The following is a 15,797-nucleotide window of genomic DNA, read 5'->3' as shown; positions in this document are numbered from 1 at the left end:
TTCCTCTTTAAAATAGGTTTTAGATTCACAAGCTAGTAGGATGTAAATGAAGAGGCAGATAGGCTGCTGCATGCAATATTAAACAGCCTGTAAACTAGCATTTCTAATGCTGAAGATTCTCGTCCTACCTTTCCTCTCAATTTTTTTTTTATGGACTTCTGAACTGTGACTTTAATTAATCACAGAAAGATTTAATAGGCAGCATATTTCTAGAACAAGCATTATCAGAATGAATAGTGCTACATCTACAAAAAAAATTACCATTCTGCAAACTCTCTGCTGTGCTACATTTGATAGAAGAGATCTCTACAGTTTCTTCAGTGTAATGTCACATGAAGTTCCACTACAGATGGTTCCATAATGAATCCTATTATCACAACATACGAAGTAACACTGCCAACTGTCTTTTGCAGGTCAGTTTTGCCACAGAAATCATAAACCAGAATGGCTCCATCAAAAGAAAACTTGTGTAATTCAACAGTTTGGCAAAGAAGCTGTTATGACAGCAGATTAAAAGACTATTATTAGCAAAACACTCTTTTTCAGAAATAATAGGATAAGGCAAGGATCTTCCAATTCCTTAATCCTTTTTCAAATAAAAGATTATACAAAAGGACAGTAGATGGGGAGAAAATAAAGGGAAACATTTTTTTAAAAGGCTTAAAATATTAAGGGTTATAGCAGGGCATTATTTGTCACTCCAGTTTTATTTTTTTTTAAACAATGTTCTTAAAATCTGAAATCAGTGAAAATTTGGTGAAGCCAGACTTCAAAAAGCTGTCCCATTTTAAGTACTCAATTAAACTGTCTCAGAAATGCAATCTGAATGCATGCTGCTGGACCCAGAAAACAGGTTAAAAATCTCAGTTAAACCATAATCCTGCAAAATGACTGGGACTACTGCATTCAAGGCAATGCTATTCCATATTGCTTTATACACTTCCCTTTTGTGCAGAATCGTATGTCATGGCCCATTCAACTTATTCAGGTACTTGAAAAAGCTTAACCGTAATCTAACTTGAAATTCACAAGAAGAGAGTATTGGCACTATACTGTTTCAGCTAACTACCTAAGGGACTGTTAATTCTAACCATACCACAAAAGTTTGCCTGCATATGCTAGTCCTCCGTCCATCCAATGACAGCTGGCAAAGCAGTAATATAGAATAAATAAGCAAAGCATCAGCAAAGTAAATCAGTAAATACTACTCAGTACTTCAGTGAGATCTACGCAAGGTTAGAAGTGAAATCCCATTCCAGGATTACTCTGCGGTAGGAGGAAATGCTTGTTCTTTAACCTCTTCTTGTAGGGAAAGATGAAGCATATGGAAGCTAAATGTTTCAGCAGAAGAAACAGATCAAAAGATTCTTTAATTCTTTTAAAGGACACAAGCAAACAAAAGACACCAAATGACCTAAAATACTCATTAAATATCAGTGATGAATAAGATAATAGCTATAGACCATTAGAGGAAGCAAGGAGTTGCATAACAGCTAGGAGAAAAAGTTTTCAGAATGTTTTAAAACTACATTTAAGAATCACATCAATAGTTCCACAAAAAAATACATAAATCTTAGAACATTTTAATGTTAAATCTTAGTTACAAAAACTTAGAATCCAATTATGAATGTGCTACTTTCACTAATTCATGCATTTATCTGTTAAGTACGAGCAGATTAATGTGCTATGAAATTCTGTCTAAAGTATTTGGCATAAAGTACCTCAGTAATAACAGCTTTAGAATGGAACAAAAAACTCTAAAACATATTAGAACCTCAGCACTGACAATTCCTTCACAGATACCTCCTGTAATGCAGTACAGTACTTTGCACAATAATTTACTGAGAGTGGGGTGGGAAGGCAGGCAGTACACTTAAAATAAATGCTTTACTTTGTAGGTAGTTTGTAGGAAACTACACCAATCTACAGGATTCATTACTAACAGCAACAGTTCTGTTGTCCCATTTCTCTTAGACTCCAGTAGTGCCTGGAGTTCTGTCCTAGCAAAAAAATTACTAAGACAGAAGTTCCCAAACTAGGAAGAGTCTGAGAATTCCCATTCTTTAAACAAGAACAAAAAAACCCTTCAGAAGCACTGCTGTGCACCGTACACTAGTGCTAGTGGCTATGCACATGAAGAGTTGTGATGAGAAACTTTCTGAAGAAAACTATGAAGAAAGAATTTCAAATAAACTAAAAAAGGGGGAGAATAAAGTAGGTCTAGTCACATCAAGATTTTCTGATTTCCCCACAATGCCATGCTAGTATTAATGAAATCCTTTTATGTGCAACATAATCTTATTAGAAACTGAACTGTTGGCTTTTTCCCCATCTCGACACATAAGTGGCACAACAATCTTGTAATGCTTCAATTTAAAAAACAGCAAAAGAAACCCCAGCTATTGTTCAACAAGGAGTTTTGCATTGCAGCAACCATGCAAATGAAAAGTCACTCACTGTTGGAAGGGTTCACCGCTCATTAAATGAACCACTGCCCCGCACAAGGACCCTCCTGTTACTGTGTGTCTCCTGAGTATTCACTTTTGGCACTAAATGAAACAAATGAACCTAGCCCATACCTTTCTAATAAAGCTTTTTAGGATATCATGTTACTACCCTTCCTACTCTGAAGGTGACCAGGATGTTTCTCACCATCTAAAACATTCACACAATGAACAATCAAGAATTTATAAAGATTTACGCTGATTGGCACATCAACCATGGTATGCACTTTTACCGTTTCCATAGTAAAACTTGAAATTAGGATTACATGCTCAAAACTACATTTGTACTCTTATACCCGAGATCCTGCAAGTAAGCATCATAACTACTGTTAACCTTGCTCCGACATAATCTTAGGCATTAAAGCTATTAAAGAATATATCTAGGGCTTTCAAGGATGTGCCATCCCCAACACCAGATTTCCCACACAACTCTATCTTAAGAGTCACACATGAGCAGCTGTATTCACATATTTAACTACCTACAGGTTCAAACCCCAGGACAGCTGCTTTGCTAAGATGCAAAAGTCACTCTGGGTTGTAACTTTCTATTCTGCTCACCTCCCTTTCCTCAAGATTCCTGGTTAACTTTACTAAATGGACAAATACGTAAGGATTAACAGAAACAAATGAGCTGCTGGATGCTGTCTTCTCAAGGCAGCACAACCATTAAGGACAACAGCACTGAAAAATTTATGGATCTGCCATGGTTCTTTTTCTTTCTCCCAGCTGCTATTAGTCCCACCACCTCTCTGCAGTCATGAAGTATTGTAATCAATTGGAAATCAGAGCTGGTTTGCTCCATGAAGCCACTTCCTGGAGCAACCACACTCCAGCTAAGTGCAAGGAACTGTCACCCACCCAGCAGAAGATCAAAGCCTTGCAGCAGCAGCCGCCAACATGCTCCTCCGCTACAGAAGGCAAGACCTGGACACACTTCAGCTGGCTACCGTGCTGCTTGCTGCAGGCTGTTCCTTTGGAGATAGGTTTTTTTGTTCATCACAGTGATCACAGGCATGATAGGTACCATACCCTTTTTTTTTGTCCTTTATGCTAGCCTGCAAGCACTTCTGGCCTAGTCAGCTGGAAAGTTCAATGGAGGGTAGAAAAATGCCAGTATTGCCACCAGCAGACTTGAATGAAGATGCTTATCACATCTCATTACTTCTCCCTCCACAACTTCTAACGCAGTTCTGAGCAGCCTTGCTTATCTACATCAACATGCCTTTTTTTTGCCAACTTCCTCAAGCTAATTTGAAAATAAAATTTCAAAAATCTGTAAACAGTAGAATCATAATATGGCTTGAAAGCAACCTCTGGAGATCATCTACCTGCTCAAAACAGGTAGAACTTCAAACTTGTATTTACATCAGGCTACTCTCTACCTTGTCCAGCTGAAAGTCTCCATAGATGGAGATTCTGTGGCCCCTCCAGGCTCTTGGTGCAGCACTCACCCACTCCCATGCGTCAAGACATTCCCTTCATGTCCTACCAAAATTTCTATTCTTATGCCTTGTGACCATTGACTCATCTTTTCACTGTATACTTCTGAGGGGAAAGTGGCTCCATCATCTCTATAAGCCCTTGCTTAAAGATGGTTAAATGCAGCAATTACATTCTCCCTTAGCCTTCTCTTCCTCAGGTTGCAAACCCATTCCCTCCTCCACCCTCAGGTGCTCCAATCCCCTACCATCTGAGCAACCCAGTGCTGGACTCCCTCCAGTTTGTCTCTCTCACACAGGGTGCATACATGTGTGATCTACTGGGCAGCACTGCAGCTGGAGCTTCACAGCCACCCCCCAGATGGGAACAGTTCCTTCCCTGTACCTGCTAGCCATGCTTTCTAATGCAGCCCAGTAAGTAATTAGCCTTGAGGGCTACAGACGCACACTGCTGACTCCTGGTCAGCTTCTCATTCATCAGGAGCCCCAGGTCTTCTTCTGCAAGAGTTGCTGCCCAGTCAGCAGCTCCCAGCAATTGACAGCAGAAGAATCATTTTCATTTTATGCACCTACATGCATAGAGACATGCATGCTTACAGAGCTAGGCATTTCCATGACTTTGAGATCACAGTGAGAAACATGATACCTAATGTTCATTCTTCTTATTTCACAACAATCAAAACACCAGACTAGAGACTTTCAGGCTTTGTTCAGCAGACTAAGGTACAAGGTAAATGTAGTCTGTGTCTCTTCAAACAATGATGGGACCACACATTTTAGCCGTAGTTTGTAATTAAAAGAGTAAATATTGGGTTCAGACATTTTCCTGCATGCTTTTAAGATCTACAGTGGAAAAAAGAGCTTGGTATAATGCCAATATAATTAACTAATGGGAAGTTGTCAGAGTTGTTTTTTGATTTTTTTTTTTAAATACTCATAATCAATAATTACAGTGAATAGGCTTTCCAGCAGCGCTGTAGAATTAACATTTGCCCTTTTTGTTTATTTTAAGTGTACACACATGAGCACATATACAGTATTTGCTTTGTTTGCAACACAAATGACCACAAAGTTAAAGTATATTTTCTGCCAGTCACCATTTTAGCATTAGTCTACAATATCCAACTGAGTGATTAATAAGCATCCCGTCTGTTCACATATCAAGCAGCATTTATCCAACAATAAAAGTGACAATATGGGCAACAACTATCAGGTTTATTTTAGTATCAAGCTTACAGGCAATCAATTTGGACAGAAAAAGAACCAAGGATTAGTTTTTAATCACTTAAAGGAAAAAAAAGCATCTAAAGTTAAGAAGAAATGTGTTGCTATTAGCTACAAGCTTGGTACGCCAAGATCATTATCTCACATCAAGAAAAATGCAGGCCTTAGAAAACCTTACAAAAATATTTTACAAAATAAATAACAGTCAAGGTAACAGTACTACATAAACAGCTGGTTGGGCAGTTCTCCACGCTGATCTGATCCAACATCAGTAACAGATCTCTTTCTCAAAATTTGATGCAGTCAGCTCCAGTCTCTTGGAGGAGTTCTCACCCATAGGTTTTGTAAAAATCTATAGCAGAAGCAAACTGCTATCCACCGTTGGCTGTATGATCAAGCTGGAGTGTTCCTTATGCTACACAGAATGAAAGGGTCTTCCAGCTCACAAAAGGAGGCCCACTACCATGTGCTCAGTGTGTTCCTTGAGCTTATACATCAAAGTTTACATCAAGGAAATCTTAAGTTACACTTTAAAAGTATCTAGCATTTCTAGTTGGTTTTGATTTCATTTTCTGTGACTTAATTCTTCAAATTCAAGTATTAATTCCCCTTAAGTAAAGGTTATATCATGCATACCTACACTTACTGCTATTTACTTCCCAAAAATTTCAAGTCAATGTACTGGCAACTTATTCCACCCATCACCAAGTCATCATGAATTTCTCAACATCACCTTCAAATTCTTCTAAGACAACACATTTCTTAAAAATATCACCATTCACTAAGAAGGCTACAGTTTTGCCACAGGACTAACTTGTACAGATGAATAGAACTAATAAAAATCCACTAAGTATCTGGTAAATACAAACAACTTGGGAAACTACTCAGTGACCTACATCTGCAGTCCCATATTTTGAATAAGAATGGGGACAGAAAAAGAGTAGGGTATTTCAAGCTCTTTTTTCTGAAGACTTCATGTATTACTGAGAAATAATAAGCTAGGAAAAGCTATAGTAAGGGAAGTTTTGAACACTGAATTAAAAGCTGCCCCTACCAAGCAAAATAACCTAAAAGATAAATGCTACATATTTGTGAAGCGCCACAAAAGATAAATGAGCATTGGCATTCTTACATATAAAATATAGTCCTAAAATAGTTAATATTTTCTTCTCCACAAACACAGTATTTAAAGAAAGTGGAAAACACAGTTAGCAGCACTGTGAGGATGCATATTCTGCCTCACTGCCCTGCCTCAGTCCAAAAGCTTCCAGATTGTTTTATTTAACAGCCACTATTGATACTACACATATGCTCTGAAATGATTAATACAGCTAGGTTTGGAAGAGGATGTCCATCCATGCAAAGTTAGACTCAAAACTTCTACATCAACGTTCATTAACAAATGGGTACTCATCCCCAATTCATTTTGGGCTCTACAGTGCATTCAAGAAACCAAAATAACCATCTTGTTCAGAATGCTTTTCACTAACAGCAGCAGAAGACCAAGACTGCAAACAGATTTTTAAACAAGCACTTCTCAACATAAAAGAGGTCTGCCCACTTCCATCACTTTAGTCTTCCAGCAACCCCTACTTGGTCTGTGAATACCTCTGTGCATATGCATGACTGATAGCAATCCCCACCTAAGCAGCCTCCTTGTCTTCCAACCTTGCAATGGCATAGCTGTTCAGACACAAGGGAATTAATCAGGCTGAAAAATAGTCCAAGAGGAATATTTTTTTTCAGCTGGATCAGTTAGCTCCTTGATCTATTTTGCCACACAGCAACTGGCAAGAAGGAAAAGCAGGCAAGCAAGGTAGCCACTGAACACAAAACTATGGTGTGACATTACAGAAATATAAACACAATTGCCCTGAAAACTCAAGGACTTTATCAACCAAGTATCTTTCACTGACACTATAGTCACTGTCAAAAAGTATGTACGCAAATAAAAGCAACTATTGCTGTATTTTCATATAAATATACCTTGTAATGGAGCAATGAATGCCTCTACATATAGCTCATCTTTTCATGAGGTTAGCCAGAAAGGACCTTTATCAAATTTAAAGACTAATTTCCATCTCCATTTAAACACGGGGATTCTTGAAAGACTGGAAAACTAGATGCTCAGATTCTTAAAGTAAAAATTGTTTTTCAGAATCCATGTCCAAACTGTGGTGAATTTCACAGCAGGCAAACAACATAAGTAGTCTCAACCAGATTTTTAAAGAGCCTTCAAAATCCAAGAGATCCTTCCAAAACATAAACAAAAGCCTGTTTCTGCAGGTTTTGAATTAAGGACTAAAGGGTTTTATAAAGGAAACATTTACAGCAATAAAATACATTTAGCCTTTATTTAAAAACCTGGGATCAAAATCAGATTAGTCTAATTTCCACAGTGATACAGCAATGAAAATTATATATATTAAAAATATATAGTAAAGCTATATACACACAGAGCACTTTTTTTTTCCCCCCAAGGCAGATGACTGGGAAACGAAGTTTAAGAAATAGCACACCATACTTTGCAGCAGACTACCAAGAAGGACATTTGTATTTGTCCAGAATACTGAATCAATCCTCAGAAATAAGGAGCTAAGCATGTACTTTCCATGCATCTTTTAAAAAATAAGCATTCAAACAATTTAGGCAGTTGAGGAAGGATGAAAAAGAAACTGAAAACACATATACAGTGAACAAATAAATAGGTAGCATTATAAACTCAAATACTATCCCATTAGCTCATGGTTTAAAAAAAAACAAACAAAACATGAAATACACACTTCGATTCATCTCAGGTAAGTAGAAGGCAGAAAATAAATTCTGTTGTTAGAATCTCCAAACACTTGTTTATTGCCTAATATTTGCATAACAATTCACCAATATAACAAGTTTACCTAAAGCCTTTGCAAAGGAGGTTATACCTACACATCTATAAAGCCAGCAAAGGCCTTGGTCCCTAAAGAGCAGGGTTAAAAGTTAAAACACAAAAAACACACACAAAAGGCAACTCTACTTCTGCCTAGAACAAGCAGTCCAAAACTACAGGACTCGGAACCTTATTAGATCATCTTACTAACGTTTCCAAAGTCTCCACGGAGTATATGGTAGCCCACAAGATTACCTTGAATACTCATACGAGACAATGGTCCAAAAAGCTTGAGAACTTCTGCACTGGAAGACACCGCCAAAATTCCTTTTTCAGGGTGATGACAAAACTTCATACACCCTCTGCAACTCTGGATTAGTCTTGTTCAGCTGATGTTTCTTTCTCTCCCCGTTCTCCTATCATACTTTTGCCCAGCTGGCCCTGAAAACTGTCAAGATCTGACAGGCAGTCTGCAATTTGTCTGGTCCCTGCACTGGCATCACACGTTCCACAGAACTCCATACCTGCATCCCACCATCAAACTAGTCAATGTTACACATCTTTGAAACAAGTGGGAAAAAAGACAAGATGGCTGCCCCCACAGACTGAGATCAAAGGAGGGGACTATTTGAAATTCAGTATTTATTTTTCTTAACTACTAGCAGAAGAATTAAGAGTTTCCCTCCATTATATACAAGGAATGCTCAATTAAGTCAGTGAACTCACTTTGACAGTATCCTTAACTAGGTTTGGCCCAGTTTCTCTTCATGTTAGAGTTTAAACCATCTCCCAGTTATTTAATATCCTGATATACCTGCAAACACATAAAGATGCATGTCATATACCATTCTGCCCTAGAAGTGCATTTGTTGGCATCTCTAGAAGTGAGACCAAGTCTCACGTGACCTGTGAGACCATCACTGGTTAGAAGTCTCCACACCTGTAAGGAAAACCCAGCTGCAACGAGTAAGCTTGCTCAATTCCACATGCATACGCCCTAAGGCAAGTAATACTTTCCTTCCCCGAACAAGCATAACACCCTTTGTGTTTCTATTATCAGATAGGCCAAAGCATGTAGGATTTTTCGATTGTCTGAAAGGCTTCTGCAAGCCTGTTCTGTCCAACACTGAAATTCAGAAACACGCTATATGCTCAAAACCATTATTGTAGCGGGGGGGAGGAGAATAAATAATCAAGTGGGATTTGTATTTGTAGGTTGTTAGCGGTGCATCAGGTCAAAATTCAGTGGTGGAACCACTCCAGACAGGCATAAAGAAACAGGCTTTAGGAGTAAAACTGGATGCTGTTAACGACACAGAGAAACCAAAGAGCCAAAGAAATTCTGCAAAGAGACAGCTCACTCCTTTTGCAAGAAATATACGAATTAAAAGGCAAAAGAATCAAAGACACTGCCGGGCTCCCCCAAGCCCCTATATCTGGAGCAGTTGCATGATCCCAAAGGAGTACTGTCTGCTTTAAGAGGCGTTTTTAAAAGCAAGGTCGTGGAAGTTGACCACCCAGGCGGCTCGCTCGCTCGCGGGGCTGCATTCCCACCTCCTCGACCGCAGACCCTTCCTCCCCCGAAGGCCGAGCGGGAGCCCGGGCTGGAAGGCTACGCCAGCCCGGCCTGCCCTGGGTGCCCCCGCTCCCAGGAGGAGGAGGAGCCCCGCGCCGAGCCTCCTGCCCCTCCTGCCACACCAACAAAGAGGCCCCCGCCATTATCCACCGAGACACCTCCACTCCCCCGGCGCCGAGCAGACACGGAAGGTCCCGGACCGGAGAGCCCCGCACCGCCTCCGGGCAAGGGCAAGGGCACGGGCCGCCTCCGGCTCCCTCCCGGCCCGCTGCCCCGTCGAAACGTAAACAAAGCGGCCGGGCCCGGGCCCGGGCCCCGCCCCCGCGGCGCGGCCGCTCGCCCGCGTAGCGCGCCGTACCCCGCGCCGCACCCCGCGCCGCTCGGCCCCGCTCCCCCCACCGCCGCCGCCCGCCGCTCCAGCGGGGCCGGGGCCGCGGCCCCCGGGCGCCGCGCTCACCGCCTCCCGCCGCCGCCTCCTGCCTCGGCCGCTGAGTAATGAGCCGGGGCCGGGCCGCGCACACGCACCGCGCTCCGCCCGCCGCGGCTGCGGCTGCCCGCCCCCGCCGCGGCTGCCCGCCCCCGCCGCTCGCCCCGCCCCGGCCCGGCCCCCGCGCCGTCGCTGCCCGCCCCGCTGCCCTCGGCCCCGCGCCAGCGCTGCCCTTCAGCGCAGCCTGGCCTCGCCCGAGGGCCCAGGCGCCGCCGCCGTGGCGGGTCCCTCCCGGCCCCGACGCGGTCCCCGCCGAGGCTGCGGGGCTCCGGCTGCCGGCGGGTCCGCGCAGCCCCGCCCGGCAGCAGCATCGCCCTGGCTCCTGCGCACCCTTTCCCCTGGAGCAGTTCCTTTCCTGAATTACGCCCCTCCGCCAGGCCTCCCTTCCTGCTGGGGCTTTCATGGAAAATTGGCATTTTTCAGGTCTTTGCCTTCGTGCTCTCCGCCAGTGCTTTGGCACCCAGCCGCCACGCTCTGGCATCGGTTTTTCTGCTGCTTCCAGACGTCTTCCACGGCCTTGGCAGCTCCAGGCTTCCCGTTGCATGCCTGGCATGGCAGCACTTTATCTCATTATCGGGTGTCTGGAGTGTTGTAACGTTTTCTTGTTCTGTATCTATTTTGGCGCCGGTGTTCCTCTAAATCTTCAGTGCCTCTTTGTGGGATTTCGAGTTGTTCATTACCGTTGCCTTTGGCTCTTGGCACCTGGCAATCTCTCCTTGATTTTTCAGTATTTTGTTTGGTATATCATTGTCTTTTTTTTTAATTTTTTTCCCAGGAATGTCCCTGCTTGGAGACGAAAGGAGGTCCCTCAGCGCCTTGAAGCCATATCAATATGGTTCAAGCAAGCCTTTGTATATTTTTACTACACAGTACAAAAAAGGCCTTATGAGCAGTATTTAAAAATATTTAAAATCTGCCAGATAGGCACGGGGCTCTGTGAAAACGGACATTTCACATTTAATTCATTGTCAAACATTTGCATGGCCTATGCCATGTCTTTTAAGATGCCAAAGATTATATTGAGTTTGTTGCTGCTAGCAGCTTTTATCCATCTGTAGTAAGCATGGATTTTTACATAGTAAAGGTGGTGTTTCAGAATATCCCAGTTTTGCCCACTACCTTGGTGTTTAAAGCTTCACTTCCATAAAGCTGTCCATATACTACTCATATGCCCATTTTAGTGAGATCTCTGCACTCTCTGCCCTTAAAATTCTCAATTTAAGCAAGCCCATTTTCAGTCCCTATGTTAGAAGTGGTTCTTTTGCAGATCCCCACAGGCAGATCTATGATGCTTCCTTTATATCTGTACAAAAAACCAAACCACAACTATTGCTCAGACTCCATCCCCAGTCCTCTTGAGATGCCACCGGGCTCTAGCGTATTTCTAAGACATACCTCCCACCTCACCTCTGATCGTTTCCGTGGGACAGCCCCAGAACTGAATTAGACAGTTTTTAGCTTTGAGGCTTTTTCTTGCTGCAGTATGTTACATTACAGCTAGACATTGCATTCCCTTCCATGTTTATGTATGCCAAAGGCAAAGCTCAGCTGGCAGAAGGGGCGATATGAATCCCCAAAATACACTGCAGACAAAATTTAATTTGGGTAGGTCTTTTTTATCTTCACCAGCAGATTAAACTAGCCCTGCTGATTTTGGCTGATGCAGGTCATAGCACCTTCAGATGTTTCTATTGGCAAATAGGCCTCCAGTGTTAACCTCAGGTCTCCTCTGCACAGCAAGAAACAGGTGGGGTGACATCATGTTCAGCTAGTTCAGTTATTTGCAACAAGACCCGTGGCTTTACAGATCACTGATGTTACTCCTAAACTTTTGAGGAGGGTTATTGTTCCTGATCATCCCATTTGAAGTAAGACTGCACTGAGATTTGCAAGTGAAGGAGGACAACAGTCCCTTTAAAGTATAAAATGGTGTTTTGCTTAGGATCCAGATTTGTCACATTTCTTCTTCAGGGCATAATCAAATTCTCATTAAGATTTTATAGTTTACAAAGTTGACACTTTTAAACAAAGATGTATTTCTAAGTGACTTTTTAAAACTAGTCCTCACAACCTTGTATGCCATCAGCATCTATTGCCATCTTGCATGTAGAGCAACAGATAAGCAACAGAAATAATGATGCAGAAATTACACAAAAAGATCGGTTTGGTGGTATTGCAAAGCATGATGAAGGAGCATTATATATTTTAACAGGGGCTCCAAAATATGTAAAGATTCTATAAAGGAAAACTGAAAGGAAGAAAAGAATTTCATACCATAAATTTGCTACTTACCAGTATAATGGTTTAAAAAATAAAGATAATATGATAGATATGATGTAAAGTTCCTGTACACTATGCAAAATTTACAAGACATTGAAATAATACCTCTGTAAGTAAGGACGACGGTTTCTTTGATTGTGTGTATAATCAATTTTTCAAAACCAAGTCCTTATATAAGAAAATAAAACTTTGAGAATGTCATTGAGCACCACTATAGTGTTGTTTTTGAAACTGCTTTGCAGAAGTATTTTCTTACAAGCATGACGGCTATACTCATATATTGCATGTCTGGGTGGAAACTTTTTTGGATTGTCCTGACTGATATCCAAGAAAATACAAAACTAAAGTCCTGATCTCCATGAAAGTCAACAGGTATTTTGCAACGAACTTCAGCAAAACCAGCATTTTTCTCTGGACCTCTTAAAAGATTAGAAGAATACAGTAGAGAGCAAGAGTATGGATGCATTACAACAGAACATATTGGCAAATATACAGGAGATTCATATTTGTTCATAGAGGATCAGTAGCAGAAGGGGAAAAAAGTTTTGCAGAACAATAAGAAGAGAGAAGACTGCACAAGGAAGCGTGGCTACCTGGCAGGGGCCAAGGTCTTTGCAGTAAGGGTTCTCAGAGTGTAGCCCTGCTGAGGCCACAGAACAACATAACTCGACAGGATTTTCAATGACAGGTTTGACAATAAAGGCGCATGGTGGCCCATGAGAAAGTCTGAAAGCTGCTAAGGGTCTGTTTGGCAAAATAATAGGAATTACCAACCTCAGAACTTGAATTTTCCTTTCCAAAATAAACATGGAATTTTATACATAAGGATAATCTGATGATCAGTTTTATTTAATAATAGAAGCTCCAAAATTAAGTTCATGAACAAGCTGGAGCATGAAAATCATCCTCTGCTTACGCATAATTGTTAATCATCATTCTCTTACCTCCTCAGTTTCAGTGTCCATGTTAGTCTTGGATTTGGACTGCTGCTTTAAAATAAGCAGTTGTTGAGTGTTTTATAAATATTTTGATTAAAAAGTGCCAGTAAAATCTGAATTATGTCAAAATACTGCAAGCTTTCTCACTCCCATACATTGGTATACAAATATGTTTATGAACATCACATTAAAACGTCTGGATTCAGCAGTCATGAAATTACATTAAAAATGTAGTTTTGTCATTTTTTAATGTTTTCATTAAGTTCTTATCAATTACCACACTCTTGGTGGTAAACACGGTTTTAACATATTGATGTTTATAAACTGCAAAGCAAACCATTCAGGCTGAAATCTTTGGAGTCAAGGCAACGGATCTGAGTTTCTGACCCAAATTTTGATGCACAAAAATCAAAATGTCAAAAATTAGAAACTATAACATAAAATAACAGGCCCAAAGATATATGGAGTAGTCATTTTTGCCCACAAAACATCCACAGTAAAGAGTAATGATTTATTTTTGCACCAAAATGGATTAGCATAATACATATAGTAACTCAATACGCTTCAGCCGAGTGGGACTGTAGTGAACAGATACAAGGTGGTAACTGCTTAAACCACAATAGCTGTTTTTCAAGTAAATATCTGATTATGCCTACAGTCATTTTTAGACAAGCTGAAAATAGAAACAAGATATTCTAGGCATGTGTTGTAACTACAGGATATCAACATTTAGACAAAAAAAGAACTGCGTGTGCTGATTTTTTTAAAATCCTTTTAGTTATGTACTTAAAAATTTTTCTTTGCAAGAACGGACCATCTAATCTTTCTTTCCTTAAGCAGTCTTAAATAGATTGCATTGCCAAAAATGGAATTTCATGGGACTTCTCAGGCTGAGCCACCTGTGCAAACATGCAGCCACTGGAATTCTATCACTTATTTATTTTAGATGTTTATATATCATCATCACATAGGCATCTAGGTACCTTGCAGCAGTGAAAGCTGCCTTCTGGAAATTAACCAAATTAACAAACCCTCTCCTCACCTCACTAATTATTTCATCAAGAAGAGATCATCAGGAATTGTGGGTACCCAGATTTTCCACGCTAGAGCTTGATTAAGTCACAGCCAGGATCAACATCCATGTCCTCTTATGAAAACAGATTGATAAATATTGTTTGCTAAGGGAGATATATGTGGAAAGAAAACACAGGCTTTGAAACATTTTAGAAAATTCCAGAAGTAATACAAATGTTTATGTGAAATAAACAAAGCAGTTTGGTAATAATATATTTTCTTAAACATTTTTTTACCATTGGTTGTGGCACAGAAGCTGCGTTTCACCTAACAAAGTGAAATGGAAATTTGCTAGAAACTAATTACAACCAAACCCCAAATTAATTGACATATTACAGCCTAAAAAAGTGTACAAAGAAAAATGAACCAAGAATCACACATTCTAATTGTTGATAAATGCAGCTGATGTTGAAATGTTTCATTTTAATAATGAAATAGATAAAGAACTTAACAAAAGAAATGTAACAGCTAGGGTTTTTTATTTAATTATGTCTTGAAAAGCAGTATGAAACCAACTTCAAGTAACTAGCTGGAGGGACTTGTATTCCCTCTTTGAATGGAACTAGAAACAGTCAGTAATTGCCAAATGTTTTGCACTTGCATTCTGACTATTAGCAAATAATCGTGAACTGGGGTAAAAATTTCTTTTAGTAGTAACAAAATGAACTGAGCACTTGCTGGCTTGAGCAAATGTAACAGAAAGCAAGCAGCCACCATGGGGCACCATGCGACAGGTTATAAATGTGAACATGAAGGTAGGCCCATGTTCATGGCTAAGGGATACTGAAGCTCAGTAAAAATGACATTTCTGTATGTGGAGTCAAGGAACTGTGTTCTCTGAAATGTCATTAATATAATTAATCCCTTCTTTGCCGATCCCACAAAGTTCTTTCTGAGCTGCCCTAATTCCATGTACAGGCAATTTATATTAATAGGTACACCGAGTAATAGGCATCAAAGTATGTACAATCATTAGACATACTCAGTCAACTGCAAATTGTGGAGAGAAGTGTAGTTTAACTATTAGAAAACCATGTTTATGGTATCACATGCCTCATATTTCTATACACTGATATTAATACAGCATACGGTGTTCTTTATACTACTACTCAACTGAAATTTTGCATGGGCAAATTCAGGAAAAGTTCTTGGGGTTTGGCATTATCTGAGGACAACATTAGACGATGGGTTCACTGGGCTGGATTGTGGCAATATAGTCTACCTAAGTTACAACCAAGTCGTTGTGGTTTCCTTACTGGGGAAAGATTGATTGTAAATTTGTGCAGCTTTTCAGCTGTGGGGTTTAGTCCAGCAATCTGCCAAACATACTCCTAACTTATATCTGTACCACACTCCTGTCTTTCTAAATTACATACTGACGAGCATGATCTCCTTTCCTGCACCCT

At 40.5% G+C, this 15,797-nt stretch overlaps 1 protein-coding gene across 2 annotated transcripts in view; it reads right to left on the bottom strand.

Moving 5' to 3' along the window:
• MAPK8 (mitogen-activated protein kinase 8) overlaps positions 1-10,174 on the bottom strand; it is a 48,751-nt gene extending 38,577 nt beyond the window's left edge. The window contains exon 1 of one of the 2 annotated variants that reach the window (XM_052798992.1): positions 10,070-10,174. The gene's annotated coding sequence lies outside the window, so the exon portion shown is untranslated. Of the gene's footprint in view, positions 1-9,982; positions 10,006-10,069 lie in introns of those variants that run through there. The other variant, XM_052798993.1, reaches the window with a different exon arrangement.
• Positions 10,175-15,797: the final 5,623 nt, after the last annotated feature.

This window comes from Harpia harpyja, chromosome 10, assembly GCF_026419915.1.
Source record: "Harpia harpyja isolate bHarHar1 chromosome 10, bHarHar1 primary haplotype, whole genome shotgun sequence".
In the NCBI taxonomy this organism is placed as follows: domain Eukaryota; kingdom Metazoa; phylum Chordata; class Aves; order Accipitriformes; family Accipitridae; genus Harpia; species Harpia harpyja.
This window is presented reverse-complemented; position numbering and strand designations above follow the sequence as displayed.